The sequence below is a fragment of the Triticum aestivum genome, chromosome 1A (genome assembly GCF_018294505.1).
Source record: "Triticum aestivum cultivar Chinese Spring chromosome 1A, IWGSC CS RefSeq v2.1, whole genome shotgun sequence".
Classification (NCBI taxonomy): domain Eukaryota; kingdom Viridiplantae; phylum Streptophyta; class Magnoliopsida; order Poales; family Poaceae; genus Triticum; species Triticum aestivum.
In genome coordinates this window covers 187,595,515-187,604,650 of record NC_057794.1, presented here as the reverse complement: position 1 = coordinate 187,604,650, position 9,136 = coordinate 187,595,515, and the positions used below count along the sequence as shown (strand labels likewise).

Genomic DNA, 9,136 nt, shown 5'->3' with positions numbered 1-9,136 from the left:
ATTTCTAACGGACCGTGGGTCGGGAAACATCTGTTCAGTTACACACTATCGGTCGGGAATGGTATAGCATATATCATCGAACAGTCGGTCGGGAAATCCTTTATGGCCCACGGACCATCGGTTGGTAAATAACGCCGACCGACATTCTGAAGCTAACTGGGCCTCGCGCGCGAACGGCCAAATTTTAACGCCAATAAACGGCCCAACCCGCGAACATTTCCCCCAAAAACCAAATCTCCTTCGTTCCCCTCGCACGTACAGGACAACCAAATCCCTAGCTCGATCTGTTCGTTCCCCACGCACGCCGCCAGTGCTCCCGTCGGTCGATCCCACGCCGTACCACTATCGCCCCATGCCGTCCCACCACCGCCCCACGCCACCCTCCCTCTGCAGCGCCGCTCCACCGCCGCCCCACGCCGCCCTCCCTCTGCGGTGCCACTCCACTGCCGCCCTCCCTCTACAGCGCCGCCCCACGCCTTCCTGCCCCGTCAACGTCGCCCAACGCCGTCCTGTCTCTCCACCGCTGGCCCCATGTCCTAATGCTCTCTCTCTCCGGGCGCCTCTCTCCAACCAGCAGTAGGCGTGTGAGCATCTTGGGAAGTGGCAAGCCACCCTCCCTGGACTGACCTCCCCCATCTCCACCATCCAGCTCTCGAAGACACGCAGAGGCAGCGGCAATGGTCGATGCGGCTGAGGTACAACTCTTCCCTCTCTATCTTTACCTCCCTCCCCCCTCCCCCCTCTCTCTAGGCTTTGTTGTGAGAGTGGGATGGTGGGGAACGGGGAGCTCTGGCAGTAGGGAACGACTACACCTCTTGCTTTTCTTCTCCAATTTGATGTGTACTGCAGCTAGTCTGATTGTGAGATACTATGTAGGCAGAAAATGTGCTAATCAATGTATAGAGTAGAAGCTTGGTGGTAGCAATATGAACTAATTCTAGAAGTTGAGCTGTTGTGTGCAAAAAAAAATTCCCATTGCAGTTCTGTCCTTTAATTCCACTGTACCGATAGAAAGGAATTTGTAGTCATCGATATCGAGTTTTCTTGTCTGGATGATCTGAAGACAAATGAAGAAGAGTTTAACTATAAAGTTAATACACAAAAAGAGCGCTGAGGAGCTAAATATTGTCATGCATATGGATTGACCTTGCCAACAGTATGTATTACTTCATTAAAAAGCATCATCTTGACTTTTTAGAATCATGTTTCCTTTAAAAGCATGCAACTCAGACATACATCCAAAAAACTGGAGTCTTTGAAAACATACAACTTAACTGACCTGATGTTATACCTAAATCTCAGTAACAAAAAATTTAAACTTGAGTTTCTCTTTTGTTTACTGAAGTAGATTTTGAAGTGAAAGAAAACATGGCAGAGAGCTGTAAATATATAAAGCACTGCATCTCAAAAGTTGTAGTCTACTTGTTCATCTGTCTTGTTTTTTCTACAGGTAACATAGAGGAGCACTACTGGTAACATTGAGCCGACAAAGAGAAGTTGTAGAATATTTGCTGCAATCACTAGGTGAGTTTCTCTTCCCCACTCAAGTCCAGAGGCCCTCCATATGTGTGGATGTCATGAAAATGTAGAGATGCCTCCTCATGTTTGACACTGACTTTTATATTGTCTAATTATTTTGGTTATTAGGATTCTTGCTGCCAACGACTCAGCTTCCAGCAGTGGTGCAGCGATCCCCCTCCCGTGCTTGTCGCTGCATCCTCCACCAGTTGGTGAGTCAACCACAGCTTTGATCCATTTTATTTATGGTGGTATCTGCCTTGACTGTGTGTACTACCATTGAATTGGTTCTATGATTCTTCGTTTCTTTTTTGCGCCAATTTATTTACAGTACTTAAATTGATTCCTTGCATTCTCTGGTTTTGATATTATTCGTTCAGGATTTAGTGTTGACTTGGTAGTAACCAGTTGTGAAGCTAAGATACCATGGATAAAGGTTGGATGGATGCGCCTAGGTATAACGCCGCATATATATTTTGTTTTGCTTATATGCTGAAACTATATATAACACACTACACATGTACACTTGCATGTAGGCATATAGAGAAGTACTTAAAAGGGCTCGCCAAATTCCTAGGCTATGCATTTAATAAATCATCGGTTGAGAATAAAATCTTATGTCCTTGCAAAAACTGTGTGAACTCGTACTGGAGAGAAGAGTCTGAAGTCCGTGAGCACCTAGTATGCGAGGGATTTGTAGATGGCTACAAACAGTGGATGTTTCATGGAGAACGTGTCTCTTCTTCTTCCATTCCTCCAAATCTAGATGAGGGTGACGACAGGGATGAGGGCGATGATATATCTGATTTGCTAAGAGATATTGCTCCTGGTTTGGATAAAGGGGGAGATCTTGAAGATGATTGTGGTTTAGATCAGGATGATTCTTTTCTAGAATCTCTCCACAAACTTGAAGCTGATTCTAGACAAGAGCTATATCCAGGCTATAAGAATTTCTCAAAGCTTCATTTCCTAGTGAGACTTCTTCACACCAAACTGCTTGGATGGTGGTCTAATAGAAGTTTTGATCTGCTGTTAGATCTACTAAAAGATGCTTACCCTCAGTCCGCAATACCCAAAAACTCCAATGAAGCTAAAAAACTATTCAAATGCCTAGGACTTGGGTATGTTAATATCCATGCATGTGAAAATGATTGCATTCTATTTTGGAAGAACAATGCGAATGCCAATTCATGCCCAGAATGTAAGGCTTCAAGATGGAAATCTGAAAGGAAGAGTGCAGATGGGAAACGTGTCCACAAGGTTCCTAAGAAGGTTCTTCGTTACTTCCCAATAAAGAAGAGGCTTCAAAGATTGTTTGTGTGTTCCAGAACTGCGGCTCTCACAAGATGGCATGCAGAAGAGCGCACACAAGATGGCTTGATTAGGCATCCTAAAGATTCCCTCCTTTGGAAAGATTTTGATGAAAAAAATAAATATTTTGCAAAAGACAGCAGAAATCTTAAGCTTATAGTATGTGCCGATGGTTTTAATCCGTTTAGATCCATGAATCTCAGCTATAGCATTTGGCCAGTATTATTGATTCCTTATAACTTTCCACCCTGGATGATTATGAAGCAATCAAATTTTATCCTATCACTGTTGATTCCTGGCAGAAATTCTCCTAGTAGTGATATTGATGTCTATCTTGAGCAACTAGTTGATGATATGGTAGATATGTTTCTTGATGGTGTTAGGACCTATGATGCTTCAACCGGAGAGTATTTTCAGTTGCATGCTGCCATAATATGCACAATTACGGATAAACCGGGTCTTGGGTCTTTGGTTGCCTGTGCTTCCTCTAGAGAAGGAGCTTGCCCTGAATGCCACTCTCAATTATGTTCTCTTAGGCTAAAAAATGGTAGCAAGACTTGCTATATGGGGCATCGTAGGTTCTTACGTGCAGATCACCCCTTGAGGTATGATACACGCACATTTGGTGACATAGAACGTGGGACATCACCCATTCCACTTTTTGGTAGGCAAATCTTAGAGCTGACAGAAAATATGCAAACCAGGTTTGGGAAGGATCCTATAACGAAGAAGCCTAGAACTAAGAAACGCAAGAAAGGGGATCCGCTGATCATTTGGAAAAGAAAGTCTATTTGGTTTAAACTACCATATTGGAAGGATTTGAAGATGCATCATAACTTTGATATCATGCACATAGAAAAAAATGTGTGTGATAACATAGTTAACAATTTGTTGGCAGTCAATGGAAAAACCAAGGATAATATTAATTCTCGATATGACCTTCAAGCACTCAATATTAGAAAGGATCTTCAACCTATTGATCTTGATGATGAAGAAGTTTTTTTCCTCCGGCACCTTACACTATGGAATCTGATCAGCAGAGGGCATTTTGCAAAGTATTTAAAAATGCCATGTTTCCTAATGGTTATGCATCTGACATACGCCGCAATGTGCATGTTAAGGAGAAAAAGATAACTGGGCTAAAGAGCCATGACAACCATGTCCTTTTGCAAGACTTGCTGCCACTTGCAGTGAGAAGAACATTACCAGAAAGAGTGAGTGCAGTACTGATTCGTGTGAGCAGATTTTTCAAGCGAATGTACTCATAGGTTATTCGCATAAGTGACATGCAAAGGTTGCAGGATGAAATAGCTGAGACCTTGAGCCTTCTTGAGGCCATATTCCTCCCATCATTTTTCGATATTATGGTGCATTTGATGGTTCATCTTCCAGCACAAGCAATGATAGCTAGTCGAGTATATTTTCGCAGCATGTGGGCTGTAGAGAGGTATATAGGAAAGCTCAAGGGACATGTCCACACCAGAAGTCATGTGGAAGGATCAATTGCAGAGGGCTATTTGTTTGATGAGAGCTTGACATTTTGCTCACACTATTTGGATGATGAGAGTCGGTTGAATCGAGCTAGGAATGATGGAGGTTTGGATATGGAAGTTGATGATACAACTCCTTTCTTCCACAACATTGGTCGAGGGCTGGCTGGCAAGTGCATGGTGATGTTAGATAACAAAACTTGGTTGCAAGCCCACAGATATCTCTTGTTCAATTATGACAACATAGAACCATACCTAGAGTAAGATATCCCTACTATGTATTGCTATTAGGTTATTTCTCTCCTCCTTGTCAATTGATAAATATAACCTATATGCAGCAAACATATGGATTACCTTTCTTCTATTGGTGTTCGAAGTCATCGAGAAGTCAAGCGTGTGCATTACGAGACATTTCATGAGTGGTTTAAATTGCACGTAAGTGGGCATGTGACTGTCAACCTATAAGACATATAATTCCATCCCATTGTAGAGTAACAATAGCATTTCATAATCACAGGTGGCAAAAATGGGAGATGAAGCACCTCATGAGATAAAAATATTAGCTAAAGAGCCAAACTTGGTTGCTATGAAGTATAGTAGCTACACTATAAATGGGGTAGACTTTCATACACAATCATATGATGAGGGCTGCTCATTTCAGAGTAGTGGAGTAGCTCTTGTTGCACAAACCGCATCCTTTGCAAAAGGAAAAGGTGACAATATTAATGTAAGAAACAAGACCTATTATGGCATTATAAAGGAAATTCTTGAGTTGAATTATCAACATGAAGGGAAAGTAGTGTTGTTCAAATGTGACTGGGTTGATAATCGTGTAGAAGATGAATGGGTGCAAACTGATCAGTTTGGAATCACTTCTGTGAATTTCAAGCATTTGTTCAATACCGGTGAGAAAATATTAGACGAGCCCTTCATATTAGCCACAAAAGCAACTCAAGTTTACTATGTTGAAGATCCCATTGATGCTGAGTGGTCTACTGTTGTTCCATCATTATATGACATAGAAGAATCTAAAGATGACAATGGTAATGTTTTACGTGTGACGTTGCTTGACCCATGTACTGCTATACGTGTGAGTGTTGCGGATGGATGCATTGGTTCTGCCAGGACAGATATAGATGGACTAGTTCTTAAAGCAAGTGATATTGAAAAAAAGTAAGTGTTGTGTATGATCCTCTAATGTTTTGTATTTTCAGTTATGTACTCACATAGTGTGTCTTTTGCAGGAGGAAAAATGGCAAGCGCAAACAGAAGAGCTAAAGATGGTGGGGTCATGGAGGAACAACTGAAAGCGGTAGAGTATGAACTACTGAGAAGCAAGACCATTGAACAGAATGATAAACGGCTAGCAGCGGTACGAGCAACAAGAGCTTCTATGCAGGAAGATATGGAAGCGAACCAAGCCCCCAAAAAGAAAAGAAAGGTATGTAGCTTCCATTACATTCATGTTCTACCTGAAGGAAGCAAATGTAGCTTGCAACACTAACCTATATATCTATGCAGGCACCCTCCAGCGCACCTGTAAGCGTGAATGAAGGACGTGTTTTGAGGTCTAGTGTATCAAAAGATCAAGATCATGTTGATCCTGAGCATCAGCCTTCCAAAGGTAGCCTAATGTCACATGCTAGAATTGTTCATATTCTAACCTAATGTCACTTGCTAGAATTGTTGTATGACTATGTCAATTTTCTTGCATGAAGAGATTACTCATGAGCTTGATGGTGATGGTAGTCAAAAGAAAGGTGGAAGAAAAATTACTCGAAAGGCTAACATATATGCAAGGCTGAATCAACCCAAAATCCATATTCCACTTAATGGGGATGGCCAGCCTGTTGGGCCAGATGCAACCGAATTTGCCAATTTCATTGGTACTTTGGTGAGGAAGCATATACCACCTGCAGAGTTAGATTGGCGAGATGTTGATGTAGAGAAAAAGTTGTTAGTGTGGGAGACCTTGAAGGTAGAAATGAGCATAATTTATAACTTACACACTCTTTTTTAAAGCCATCTAACTAAGTGTCCTATTTTCTCTCATTTTAATAGTCATTTTATGAGCTGGACTCAACTGCTTTGAGCTTTGTTATCGACACTTCACACATAAAATGGAAGGATTGGAAGTCAGATTTAAAGAGGTACAAGTTTGATGCTGCACTCACTGATGCACAACTTATGAAAAGACGTGACAGCAGAATTAGTGAAGCTGACTGGAAGACCCTTATTACTTATTGGAGATCTTCGGCATTTGAAGTAAGTCATCCTGCTAATCAAAAATGTAGTATATCTTTGCAGCACACTCTGTCCTGGACATAGATAAACAAATATGCAAGTAATGATTCTCAAAACACAAACAATATGTGTGATAAATCTCCTTTACTTTTTGCTTGTAGTCTCGTAGTGCTATCGCCAAAAAGAATCGTGCCAATGCAGTACCTCATACATCTGGCAGCAAGAGTCATGCCCGTGTTGCCAATGAAATGGTAAAAAAATTACCCCAATTATAAATGATATGCCACTGTGATTCAGTGACTAATGCATATTGAAATAAATAAATGATTGTAGGCTGTCAAACTTGGGCATGATCCTCGGAGAGATGAAGTTTATATCGAAACACATACATGGAAGGAAGGGGAAAGGAAAGGGAGTTATGTGCTGCAGGCAGAAACAACAATTGTAAGTCTCTTTTGCCATGATTTTTCAATATTGCTCAGAAATTGTAGAAGTAGAATTTACAGAGCTCGTAAATGTCATTTTGCAGAATGAACTCATAGAGAATGCTGAAAAGCACCCTGAATGGAAGGAAAAGAGCATTCAAGAAGGTGATCTGTTTGCACACGTATGTGGAATGAAGGAGCCCAGGGGTCGTGTTCGTGTGTTAGGTCTAGGTCCAACACCTCAAGATTTGGGCACACCGGGTACATGGGGTAAATTGAGCACAAGAGTTCTAGTTGAAATGCAAGGGCGTCGAGAAGCTGAAAATCGCTATAACATGCTCCAGGGGCATGTGCAACAAATGGAAGAAAGAATGAACCGAATGGAATTGATGTTAGCTTCACAAGGAAGGCATAATCTGGAAACTCCTAGCTCATAGCATGGTTCCAATTCTCGACAAGTAATGAACTATTTCCACATCATTTCAATGCATCATTAATACATCTTGCATGCACTAACTCTATTTCCATATTGTTGTCTGGTAGAACTCCGGAGCTGAAGCTGAGGAACATAATGACGCTGAAGAAGATGTTGAACAGGATGATGAAGAGGCATTTGTTCAAAGAAGAGTTGTTGCAAAGCCCCCTGCAAGAAGCTCATCAACCTATGAAGATGAAAGCCTTGTAATCTTCACATCCTTACCTATATGTTTAAATTCTGTTTTGTTTTCATGTTTCTAAAATAATCATTGATTCAGATTGGTATGGATGTGCTTCTATATGCATGGACTGGTCCTGAAACTCCTGTTGCCAAGGCAACAATTATCTCAGTTGACCCAGACACTATTGTGGGCGGAGAGACCCTTGGACCAGGAACTTATGAGGTTCTTGTCAATGTTGCTATTAGAAGAGATGCTATGGTGCCTTATGAATATGACGATTTACAAATTATTGCTGATGCTGTCACAAGGTCCATTGCATGGCCATCTAGCAAGGTAATCACCAACAATATGTCTTTTGTCCACTTATCTCAAATTTTTTGATATGTGATACTGACTCATGATCACTTTGCTAGATGAAACCCTATAAACCAGGGGCATCTTCCTCATCCCGCCGCTAAGGTATTTTTGAATCCCGAGCTAGTATTTATTTTTGAGCTACAAAACCAGGGACGAAATGAACTTAACCAGAACCTTGTATCTTCTTCTTCTTACATGGTGATGGTCTATAATTGTTTTGGTTATTCTCTTCATCTAAAGTTTGGCTAAGTTAATGTATAGTTCCTAGCTTACATGGTTTAGCAGAATTAGAAGGAAATAATAATGTTATGCAAAAGTTGGCTTTGGTACAGTTCTACTTGCCACATGCCTAGAGGAGCTGGCTGGCACAAATTTCTAGTTGCTCTCCAGCACCAACCAAACTAGCCTGTAGTGCTCTGCACGGTAAAGCATGTCTTTTGAACTAAAACTGGGAGTCTGGACATGCTAAACTGTTGCCTTATGTCTAGATAATGGAAATTTAACTTAACTCTGTTGCCTTGTGTTTCTCCCAGTACACCTCTGTATTGCTCCTATTTCCTGAAACATACTACATGGTCACGTTGCATCAATGCTTTATTATGTCAAATGCAACAGAGATCTAATTAGCACATGTTGTGGCATTATTCTTAACTTGCCCTATTTTTTGTAACACTAAAATCCCCCAGTTTTTTTATTGCCAATTGCCATAGTGCTTTATAAAATTATCATTATTGCCATTGTCTCTGAATGCATGCTCACCGGGGAAATTTTTATTCTTTGTAGGAAAGACATACAAAAGGGCCAGGAAGTAACCAGGAAGATGCCAGTTTGCATCAGCTACAGATTTTCTGTAATGGAGCAAAAACAATGTGTCTTTTAGGTCTCATTATGTAAACCTATATGGCATCTTGTCATCTGGGTATTTATCTTGTCATCTGGGTATTTTGTGTAATGGAGAAAACAATGAATCTCGGACATGCATCTATCATTTTGTAAACCTATCGGGCGATTCGGTCACAAAACCATAAATGTTTCCTTCACTCTTGAGAAGTAATTATTATGTTATTCTTCTTTGGTCATGATTTACTATTTTCAAAGCACATGCAAGTTACTGTAATTTGACTGATATCAT

General features: G+C 40.9%; 1 long non-coding RNA gene across 1 annotated transcript; it reads left to right on the top strand.

Moving 5' to 3' along the window:
* Positions 1-6,488: 6,488 nt before the first annotated feature.
* LOC123111484 (uncharacterized) lies at positions 6,489-6,959 on the top strand. The gene is made up of 3 exons (XR_006454503.1): positions 6,489-6,584; positions 6,749-6,814; positions 6,897-6,959. It is a non-coding gene; the product is annotated as an uncharacterized lncRNA (long non-coding RNA).
* The last annotated feature ends 2,177 nt before the right edge of the window (positions 6,960-9,136 follow it).